Source organism: Crocodylus porosus, unplaced genomic scaffold, assembly GCF_001723895.1.
Source record: "Crocodylus porosus isolate Cpor-Errol unplaced genomic scaffold, CroPor_comp1, whole genome shotgun sequence".
In the NCBI taxonomy this organism is placed as follows: Eukaryota; Metazoa; Chordata; order Crocodylia; family Crocodylidae; genus Crocodylus; species Crocodylus porosus.
This window is the reverse complement of record NW_017728931.1, coordinates 129,593,663-129,605,164: the sequence shown is the minus strand read 5'-3', so window position 1 is coordinate 129,605,164 and position 11,502 is coordinate 129,593,663. Positions and strand designations below refer to the sequence as shown.

Below are 11,502 nucleotides of genomic sequence, written 5' to 3'. Positions count from 1 at the left end.
TAGGTTGGATTTACTGTTTAGTCTATATGCTAGTAACTTTCCTGCATGTTCCCCCAGTTCTCAGTAATCTTAGTGCAATCTGTATAGAGCATTCTCCATCTTTTGGGACAGTAATTTATTCAATTCATATTACATATTGGTAAGAATACACAGTTTATCAGGCAACAGACTGATGACATAATCTTCATTTAAACATGTATTTTTTATTAATGTATCTATTTCGGTATCACATTTTTTTCTGTTTTTTAGTAAATGTATATTGATCCAACTTTATGAATGCTGATGGATTTGGTGTCTGATACCTAAGACTTCAAAGCACAGAAGTGATAATATCTTAGGTGAGACTCTAATCACTAAGCTATGGCGGACAGTTGCCATGCCAGCACGCTCGGTGTGAGATATGATCTAGTAGGAAGGCACCGAGAGGGAGAACACTCCAGTGGTGAAACGGGGATGTCTGCTTTGAGAATAATGTCCTGTCTTGTGTTGAGCTGCTCTGTGCCATTAGGACTTAAGTACTTGTGGGCATGTCCAGCCACAGAAATGTATCTGACTATGGAATTTAAAACCCTCTTCAGAGGTGTCATCTAATCCTGGCGGTGCCTAAATCTACATTTTGGACACAAGTTATAAATGTATGAGCAATTTGTCATGGGCTAAGAGGGAGTGGGGATTTACAGCTCATCAGCTGCCCCATGGTAACATTCTTATCCTAGGGTCAGTAAAAGCAAAATCACGGTATCTTCCATTTCTGGGGGTACGATCATGCATATGGTCCCTGACCCATTTTTAGCTCATAATAAATTGCTCATATCCTTAAAGCATGAAGTGAGAGGTCTCTAAGTCCTTTTGTGGATTTAGCCCATGGATGTTACAATGTATTTGGTGGGAGAGGTGGAGGGAGGGGGAGGAGTAATTATTTTCATCTTTTATTATAGCTGTAAGAGGAAAAAATGCAATTAATATTAGTGGGGATTGGATTGCCCAATGCTAATGTACAGTAAAAGGCACAGAAAGTAAGGGCAAATGGGATCACGCATGCATCTGTTTACTTACAAAAAATGTGCACACTGGCCTTAGAGACGGGTGTGAAGTATAATCTGTAATTTCCTATTTTCATTCTACACATCAAATTGTCATGAGACATTTGAGGCTATTTTCAGCCTCATTCTACCTTTCACATTGTCAAGAGAATGAGAAAGTATCATATGCTTTTCTGTTCTTGTTCACATTGTTGTCATGCAAATGGTTTAATAGTGTGCCATTCTCTGCTCTCATTATGGTCCCTTTCTGAGAAACAGTATAATGGGAAAAAAATACACTAGTCATTAATATCTCCTGTGACAACTTGCTGTTGTGATAAAAGGTGCTTCATTGTAGGAAGTAACATATAGGTAGGTGCTTACTTTCAGGAAAAGGATGGAGACAGCACAAATGATGACCCTGCCTGTAACAGATAAACCCCATTGCCCTAGAAGAGGCTTCCTACCCTCTAGAGTTCCTTCTTTACCCCGAGTCTTAGGGGAAATGGTGGAACAGGACAGAGAACAAAGAGATCAACAACATTTTTCCCCTTTGTAACAAAACACCTGGTTAGATAGACCCTGGTTGCCCATGGCAACAGGAAACTGCATTTGAGTTGAAAAACCAAATATTTTAGTTTTGCCTATTGCTTTCTAAGTTATAAATAAAGACCACTAGCAAAACAGAAGCACAATTACAGATATTCATTGGTGGATAATTAGAGGGAGTCTAGGTAACCAAACATTTGTCAACAGAAGCCTGCAAAGCCAATTATAGTTATTTCGGTAGTGTTCACCTGCAGCAAAATGTATTTACAGCAACGCTTCCCTGGAGGGCGGCCCCTCTCCCCACTGCCAGACAGCTCGAAGCAAGGACACCATATTCTGTTTTACTGTATGTTGGAGGGGGGAATCCTCTCTGCTGCTGTCTGGCTTCACTCATACCTATGTCACAAATTATATTGGCTGTGTTTGGTCTAAGTATGAAGGACATACACTTGCATGTTATGTAATATGTTTTTTCTGCATCATCCAGAGAAGGTATTATGAATTAAACAGCAAAGCAGGAAAAGACTCTGTCAAACCTGCAGTTATTTTGTGGCTTCTGATATGGGTTGATAATGTATGAGGGCCAGCTAAGGTTAGGTGTAGGGATTTAGGGTACTGTACTCTCGCCCCGAAACCTGGGAGGCTGCTGCTGAGAACCATAGCCCTACTCACCCACCCTTGCCCTGCATGTGGAAAGGCAGCAGTAAAGTTGCTCTGGGAGCACCCATTTCTGCTGATGCTGCTCTCAAGCATGCCAGATATAGATAGGTTGAGAGTGGCTGTGGGGGATAGCCTTGGAAAGACTTCACTGAAACATTTCTGAGCGTGGAGAGCATGAAATGGAAGCAGAACAGTGGGGCCATACTTCTTCACAGCAGCTTTCAGAGGGCCAAGGCTGCAGGCTAGACACCTCTTCAGTGAGGATGTGCTCATGAAGTGCAAGCTGAAGAGCTGGCTGCTCTAATTTTAGCATCTGAATTGTGAGTGTAACCATACAGAAAAAGACTCAAGAGATTGTGGGCATTGCTTAACTTTTAAGGCACCTTGTTGTCAACTTGAACCCACAGCAGTGAGTCACAAACTCCCCATTCAATGCATGGAGGAGTTAAGCACCTAAAAATAGGATTTACAAAGCCAGCACGCTGAGGAGGAAGCTTCCTAAACTAACCAATAGAAGACTGCAAAGAGGGGTAAGTACTCTGCTCCTTTTCTCTCCAGAATCTAGGCACCTTACTCCGGGTTTAGAGACATAAGCGTTCATAGAAAACAGTCTAAAATTTGGCCGTAGGGAGTGTTGACAACTCTAATTGCAGATCCCCTGCTGTCAAATTTCCAGACCTGTGGGCTGGATGACTTAACCCACATGCTAACTAATTGCAGCTGCAGTTTGGGCAGCTGTGAAACAGATTCTGTGGATCTAAGGTTTGGGTTTAGCTGATCATGGGGTAATTTGGTGAGCTGTAAAGCATTAAACTCTTTCATACATCCAGCTCCATGTCTTTTCTGATGAAGTTAGGGCCTTGCCACACATTAATTTTAGGTGGCTCCTAGAGCTCTTAACCATAGGTTGTCTGCACATCAAGGTGTGAAACTAGTTTTAAGCCCTGTTTAGGTGGCTTAAAGTTATGCCACCCAACCTAGGTTTCTCTTTGACCGGTGCTACTCAGCTCATGTTACACTAATGTGTAGCTACTCTAGGCTACATGTTAGCATGAACAGCCCCATCTGCCTCCCTCCCCCACAGGCCTGGATTGGTCTCTCTGCCCCCCACCCCCCGGGATCAAGCCCATCTTCTGTCCCCCACGAACACCCCAGCTCCCTGCTCACTCCTCCTGCCTCCCCTAACTTATCTTTGGCTGCCAGCACGGTCTGGGGGGTGGAAGGGTTGTGGGGGAGGGGGGGCAATGGGACTTTCCAGTCCCTGCTGCCCCTGCTACTGCCACTGCTCTCTGGGCTTGATGAGGGGGGAAGGGGGGGCATCAGGGGTGAGAGAGGATCTGGGGTGCTGTGGGGGTGGGAATGGTGGTCCTGATCTGGGGGACAGGGGGGGAACCCTGAGAGGCGGGGGGGGGGGGGGGAGCAGAGGGGAACCACACAATGTTAAGGAAGGGGGGCAGGGAATTTTTACCCTTCATTACTCAAGACTCCTGCAGGTTTGAACATGCAACTACATTGTCCACCCCTACTTCCTGTCCTTCCTAGTTCACTACCCACCCCAGTTATTAAACTCTCCCCCTTCTAGTCTCAAGCTTCTGTCCCTCCAACCCACCCCCACCTAGAACAGGGATAGAAATCTGTTGCAACTCACAGCTGTAACTCTTAGACCAGCCCCTGCTTGCCAGCCTTCTAGTAGCAAGTCACAGCTGTGTAGGTCAGGGACAATCAGGGAAGAGATTTAGTCTGAACCTGTAACTGCACTAAACTTGAGCTAATGCTAACACCAATCAATATTTGAGAAGCTTAAAGTGTAATGCGCAAGAAAGACCTTACACTGTGAGAGGAACCAAGACAGACTCAGGACAAAGTTTAGAGCAGTCAGGATACAAAAGTATGAAGAGGCCACTAAAAGAAGAGTTACTGGTCTTGAGCTTTAAGGAGACACAAGAAGAAAGAAGAAGATTGTTCTACTCAGAACAACACTTCTGCCACCGAGTTGTGCTATGTGAGGCTGTAAATCAGGAGCCCTCCTAAACACATTCACCTGATTCAGGACAGCTTCTCTTGGCAGGAAGGGAACAGCTTGTTTTCCTTTGATCCTCAAGAGGGAGTAGAGTTTCTTAGCCCTGGATGAGATTCCACTCTAAAGAAACTACTTTCCATAGGTAAGGAAGATCTCTGTGTATGTGCTGTTAATCAGTTGAATGCACAACCCTGGTCTTTCAGCCCATCAGACTTCAGAGCGAGGGCATGGTAAAGTGGTTGTGCCTTCCTAGGTTAACTCATATTTTAATTTCTTATAATCTGTAGCATAAACCTACTTTGTTTAATTGCCTTTCTTGGGCCACTTACCATCTTCAAGTGGCCTGTAGCCTAATATATTTGGAAACGGGAAATATACAGTGGATTATACATCCATAACATGGGGAAGTAATAGATTGAGTAGCTGGCTCCAATTTGCTGGTATGTTTGCAATATGGAAGTTTTGCATTGTGAATTGCTCTTGGAAGCTCAGATGGTAGATATGGCCAAAAGCATTGGAAAGCAGGATGAAAGACCCTGTCTCACAAGTTCAGACTTTCTATAGCAAAATTCTCCGCAGATTGTGGCCAGTTGTCTTTTAAGTAGTAACACCATTTAGTGTGTTCAGCCCTCTGTGATTCGGGCTGTTTATCCATCCGTTCCTGGATGGAGGTGTAGGTGGTGGCTCTAACCTACATTCTGAGGGATGTCTTTCTGTACTACACTGATGCTGTTGTAATCCAGGGACTATGCTGGATAAAAACCTGCCTTCTATGTCTACTCCAAGTCTGTTCTGTTTATGTGGGATTAGAATAGTTGCATGTTCAGTTTAAGTCATAAATGTCACATATGCCTGCCTCTTTCTTGGATATTTAGGAGGAAATAGATTGCAAACTTGGATAATCTGAAGAAAAGTTAATGTTTGGGTTAACATGGTAATTATCATCAACAAAGCATAGGCGTGGAAAGATGGAGGCTGAGGGCCTCCCATCTCTGCTCTCGCTAGCAAGGGTAAGGGCAGGTCTAAAGGTACTCCTCTCTTTTTGCTGGGTCCTCCTTTTTTCTTTTGCTTTCTTTTTCTCTGAGTTGCACCCCCATGTTTTTTGTCCTAAGTCTTGATTCATTTTTATGTTTTTTTGAGAAAATATATGAGCAATATTGTTTGAAGAGTAATAACACTTGAGGAGAAATAATATGAGAGTCTACCTAGAAGACTGAGTTCAAGGCACTTTAACCTCTTTCTTTGGCTTTTATTGTGGCTGAGTTATGAAGCTTTACATCACTGTGGGGAATGAGTGTCATATTGTAAAATAACCTATTATGTAACAAATGTTTATATGGAGGATAGATAATGACTCCAATTAAAATGTACTGATCCTGGTACAAAGGGATCCAATAAGACACAAGTCATGAAGGAGCTAGAGGTATTTCCTTGCAAGTTACTAAGCAGCATGTTAGAATATGCACAGATCTGAGGACCCTTGATCAGTCCGCATACTTCTGCATCAGTAATTTGTAACGAATACCACATTTGAATTCAATCTATTTTGTGTTCATGGACAGCTTGCTATTTACTTGAGTTTAATCATTCTTTATGAATTACTTGTTCAATAATTCTCAGTCTCTATTTTGTTGGTGACAAGTTCACTATGACACATTCACACTGCAGCCAGAAGTTAGATGCAGTGTTGTCAATTCTCACTATATCTGGTGGATATTTGTTTCCCATAAAGCATCATCTCCTGGATTCAAGTGATTGATTGCCCAAGAGCCTCGACTTCCTCTTCTTTCCTCTTTTTTTTGGTCTCCCCTTTCAGTTGTGGAATCTCAGAGGTTCCAAAAGAGAGTGAATAAAAATATATGTCATTTTAAACAACTGATGATTTTTTAGGCCTGTGTCATGATTTGTCTGGGATTTGCCTAATGATTCTTGAATGATTAGCTTTAGCCATGCCATAGGTTATGTTTCTGTTCTCTGACTGGATGAGCAGAACTCCTGGGACCATATTTCTAGTGTGAATATTGGCAATTATTCTTTCTGTGAATATTCTGAAATAGTAGCTTCAGATTTGGTATAGCAGTGGTGTGAATAGTATGGGTGAAATGGAGAGTGAAATTGACAAGAAACTGACTAGACTGTTCTCAATTGAGACTGACCAGCATAAAAGGTGGAAAAATACATCACCAGTCCTGATGTAGAGCCTTCAATGTATCCTTGGCATCAACATATACATCCATGTGCCATTTTGTTTTCATTTAAAAATTAAGCCTTTAGTTTAATATATTGAGGAGTGTTTGGGGGGGTTTTAATGTAAACTGGGTACTAAAAAACAGTTGCGGGGGGGGGGAGAAAAAGATTAGTGAATTTCTATTTATTATTATCAACTAATCAAATAGTCTCCAAAGCACTGTTTAGATACAATACTAACTAACCTTAAACAAGTTTTATGGGTGAGCTGAGTGCTTAGCACCTTTAAATGAGTGATTGTTATTTAGAAGCTGGAATCTGAGTGATTTGTCTAGAGGGAGTAGAACCCAGGGCTAGAATTTGGGAATATCTGATTCCCAGTTTGGGGTCCAGACATCCAGATTATGTTGTTTCTATTACTAATCCATACTGTGCCATGGTTCACAATAGAAAGCTAAGAGGCAAATTGTGTTCCTGGACTGCTGTGCATCCAGTTATTGTTGGGATTTAAGTAGAATTAATCTGTTAACACTGACGTCCTCGACAGTAGAATTCAGTTGAATTCTCTTCTAACGTGAATGCACACATGCTTATTCCTTTAAAATACTAATGGTTACAGTTAGGAAATGGCTCCAGAAATATTCATGAATATTCACTCCAACTAAAAACTGAATTTGCGTGAAGTCATATTCATGGCATTTCTGCATTAGGCTTCCACTTGGGCTCTGTTTACTGGCAGGAATTTGTCTTCTGTGCTACTAATTATGCCAGGATCAAATCCACACAGATAAGCAGTCAAAGCTTCTCATAATGCTACAGAGACAGCAAACTGGATTACAGCCACTATGGACAAATTATAAACAAAAGCCCTTATCAGGACTCAAGAAACAGCTGCTGGGATTGAAGTGCATATTTTAACATGACAAGTCCTGCACTGAGAGAAAGTGGTGAAGGTCGAAATGGATCTGAGTGCTATGTAAAGAAATGAAAGGTTTTCCAAAAGGTCGAAGAAAATTGGTAAGGTTGGAGATGGGGAGGAAGAGGAGGAAATCAACCCTGAAGAGTCAGTTAATCATTATGGGATGCAAAGGCCTGTAGGGCAAAATGAGTATCTTCCAGCCTTTTAGAGGACAAGTTTTCTTTCTCCTATTCTTGTTTAATTCTCTGTAATCAGCACAGGGTGTATTGCTGTGGTTATCAACACGATCTTGACCTAAGAACTTCATACTTTTAGTGTGTGTAATAAAATGTTGTCATTTCACATTATAGGAATGACCAGGCTGACAAATAGTGTGAAACAGAGATCAAATGTAAAACTGGTATTGATTTACTGTGAGCTGACCAGAAATCGTCATGAGTTTCTAGAGGCAGCTGTACAGTAATCTGAGGGGGAGTGACTGTCAAACCTTAACTTGCATGTTGAGAATGAAACTATGTTTTAGGTTGCAAACTAAGTCCAGATGTCTTAAGATGGGCACAGCTAGCTGAAGCTGGCACTGGCTATTATACCTACATAGGATTTTTTTTCCTCATTACTTGGGCTTTTATTTTCCCAAGAGGTCTTAGTGACATTCTGGTAGAAAGTTTGGTAATGGAAGAAATTCAGGCTTTCCCAGTCAAACTGTATTGCTTATTAGGACATGTCATAGTATCCCCTCAATATGGATATTTTTGAAGTCAGTGGAAGTTCCTCCTTCGATTGACTTTGAATAAAACTCCTTATGGTCCCCAAAAGAAAATTAATACTTAACACTGAATTGGTGGTTGAGACTTCCTCAAACAGGTTATTGTCATACTTGTGTGTTCTTGGGTAATGGTGGAATCTCCATTAGAAAGGTGTGCATTCAGCTAGTAGCCTGTTCAGTAAAAGGCACTGGTAATATATACTGTATTTTCTCACATACAATACACACCTCCTTCCCCTTGCAAAAAAGCTGCTGAAAATTTTAGTGTGCAATATATACAAGAACTACAGAAGAGTAGTTTCTGCCCTATTGGGCAATGCAAAAGTAAAATCTGCATGTAAGTCAGCTCCTTGGCTGCTGCTGCTCGGTTACTTACTACAATGAAAAATCTTTTTTTCTTCATTCTACCTTTCAAAAACACATTGTGTATTTCGTTCCAGGGTGTCATCGTGCTACGAAGTGGACTCTCCCTCTTTTTGATAAAATCCAAGGGTTTCTGGCTATTTTGTGTTTTTTGTTTAGCTATGTAATGGTAACTGCTTGTCTTGTATTTTAAAGGACGTCTTTTAGTGGGAATTTAAATGCCCTGAATCTCCTGCCAAAGTGGAATTACTCAGTTAAATACAAAGGGTCAGGCACTACCTTGTGTATAAAATGTGGTAGGATGGGGTCCTTTTAATTTTTATATTGCACAAGTATTTTTTTAGGTTTCAGTTGGCTAATCTTGACCATGCTGCTTTGTTAGCTGTGTGCAGGTTGGTTGTTGTTGTCTATCTGATTTTGTTTCATTTTGTTCATTTCTTAGATGGACTTCTGTGGCCTTGCATATTTATGCATGAAAACCACTAAAGCAGAAACCACTTTTTTTTTAAAAAGTCCTCCATCCATGAAAAGAGATATTGAGGAAAAGGGAAGGAATTCTCTTTGTGCTGACCTCCAGAAATAGTCCCAAATCTCATTCAAAATGAATAGAACCAGAAGTCTCTCAAAATCTTCACAGGATAAGATTTGCCCTACAGGTACACTGGCTGTAGCACTGCTTCTCCCTCCAACAATTCCTCTACATTACAACAAGAAGACAGATGTATTTTTAAATCCAGTAGCTTTTCTAAGCAAGTCATATTGTTAAAATGTTAACGGCCTCTGCTTCATTGTAAGGTTCATGTGCACCTGCAGTTCTGCTTTTCCCTAGAGAAAGAGCATGTTACCTTACCGAATGGCATGTGAGTGGAAAGCAAACAAAGAAAAAGAAAATCTCTCTTTGGAATATGTGTCTATGGTAATATGCTGCATCAGCTCTTCCAGGCAAGATGGCAGATGGTCTTGTGGACAAAAGACTACTTGGGATTTTGGTCAGTGTCAGTTGAAAATCAGATCATAAGTTATACAATTCCGTATATTGCAGGAGACTTAATCCTGCCTTTAATCAGCAGTGGGACATTCTGACCTATTTACTGCACCCATTTTTATTACAGAGATTCTATATTTTATTACTACTGTTCCAGATTCAGTGCTCTGGGGACAAGGGAAAGTTACATGAAAGTGCAAGTCTTACACAATCCTGGGATCAACTCTGTCTTTGGGATGGATATTGTTAGGGTGACAGTATTTGGATCTTGGGAAGCATTAGATTTGCAGCTGAATAAAAGGCTATGACCTGTGGCCTAGCAAGCTGCTAACCAAAAGGCAGAATGGTATGTTAAAAGTAACATTGCAAGATGCTTAAGCAAGCATTTTCCTAACTGTATAGTAGTGTTGTAAGATATATAGCTCACTGCGTAAAAGAAACAGGATGCAAACCACCGACTATCATTAGAAGATGAAACAAATTTTGCTTATGAATGGTTATGCAAAGCCAGCCATTTATTTATGCTAAGTAGCCATCCTAACTTTGTCAACCATTTTCTGAAAAAACAGCAGAGTCTGTATAAGTCTGTGTGCTGTGAATGAGGTGAAGTAATGGTTAAGCCTTCACAAGAGAAGGCTGAGGGGGGACCTGGTGATTGTTTATAAACTCACTAGGGGGGACCAGAAGGGTTTGGGGGAGACACTGTTTCCGCTAGCACCCCCTGGCATGACAAGGAACAATGGACAAAATTATTGGAGAGTAGGTTTAGATTAGACACCCACAAGAACTACTTCACAGTGAGGGCGGCTAGGAGCTGGAACCAACTTCCAAGGGAAGTGGTGCTGGCTTCTACCCTGGGGGTCTTTAAGAAAAGGCTTGATGCCTGCCTGGCTGGACTTTGGAGTCCAGTTTTTTGTTTTTGTTTTTTTTTCTCCCGCCCAGGCTGGGGGTCAGACTTGAAGATCTACAAGGTCCCTTCCGACTCTACTTCTGTGATTCTAAGATTCTATAATTAAGTGGAGGCTGGTATAGACCAGCTACAATGAATAACAAGATAAGATGCAGGGTCTTAGGAATGTGGAGATGGTATAAAATGGGACTGAAAAAACAGACCGGAATGTGAAAGACAACACATAACTGGTAACTGAATCTGAAATAAACATATGTGAAAGGGTGATTGGTGATTGGTAAAGAAGCCTCCAGAAGCTTCCAGACTCTGATCAAAGTCTGCCAAAGTGACTGAAAGAAGCAGGGGTCAGGGTCTTAGGCATGAGCTCATAGCACAAGAGAAGTAAATTAGTAAAATGCATAAGCAATTCCATGCTAATGAAGTAAACAATAAACGGAGGTGGAGATTAAGATGGGAAGGACTAAGGGTGGAACAAAGGTGGGGCAAATGTTAACGAGTATAAATCAAGGTGTATAAATATGGAAAACAATTAATGTTTAGGGCTGCTCCCTGGTTTGTTGCAGCTCACCCAAAGCTGTCTCCATTTTGAATAAAGCTGTTGACAAACAATGTGTGCAAGTGATGCTTGCATTGATCTGTTGTCTCCCTAGTCATTGGGCATCACATGGAGTCGAGGTCTAACGGAGATGATCCTGAATGTCTCAAAATGGGATTTCGTTAAAGGGAAGTGATCTTAGAAAGTTCAGTTTCAGTGCATTTCATATGAAGCATTTGAAAGGGCAACAATTAATGATTTCTTTGCCTCTGTCTTCCTAAGTAGAGACCAGAACAGCCACTTCCCTGCTGGGACCCCCTAGGGCCCCAGGGAGGCACACCTGGGCCAAAGGTTAGCGTGGAACTAGTTAGGGGGCTTCTGGAGGGGTTGGATGTGTTTTAAGTCAGTCGGCCTGGACAATCTCCACCCTAGAGTCCTTAAGGAATTGACCGAGGTCATTGCATGACCCCTGGCACGGCTCTATGAGCACTCAAGGTGCTCTGGTGTGGCCCCAGAGGACTGGAAGAGGGGCAGCGTGGTTCCAATCTTCAAAAAGGGGAGGAAGGAGGACCCAGGAAACTATAGG

The 11,502-nt window shown here is 41.7% G+C and overlaps 1 long non-coding RNA gene across 1 annotated transcript in view; it reads right to left on the bottom strand.

Annotated features, from left to right (window-relative positions):
• Positions 1 to 729: 729 nt before the first annotated feature.
• Positions 730 to 11,502, bottom strand: part of LOC109316141 — a 21,258-nt gene continuing 10,485 nt past the window's right edge. Inside the window, exon 3 of the long non-coding RNA XR_002102727.1 lies at positions 730 to 742. This is a non-coding gene — a long non-coding RNA (uncharacterized LOC109316141). The remainder of the gene's footprint in view (positions 743 to 11,502) is intronic.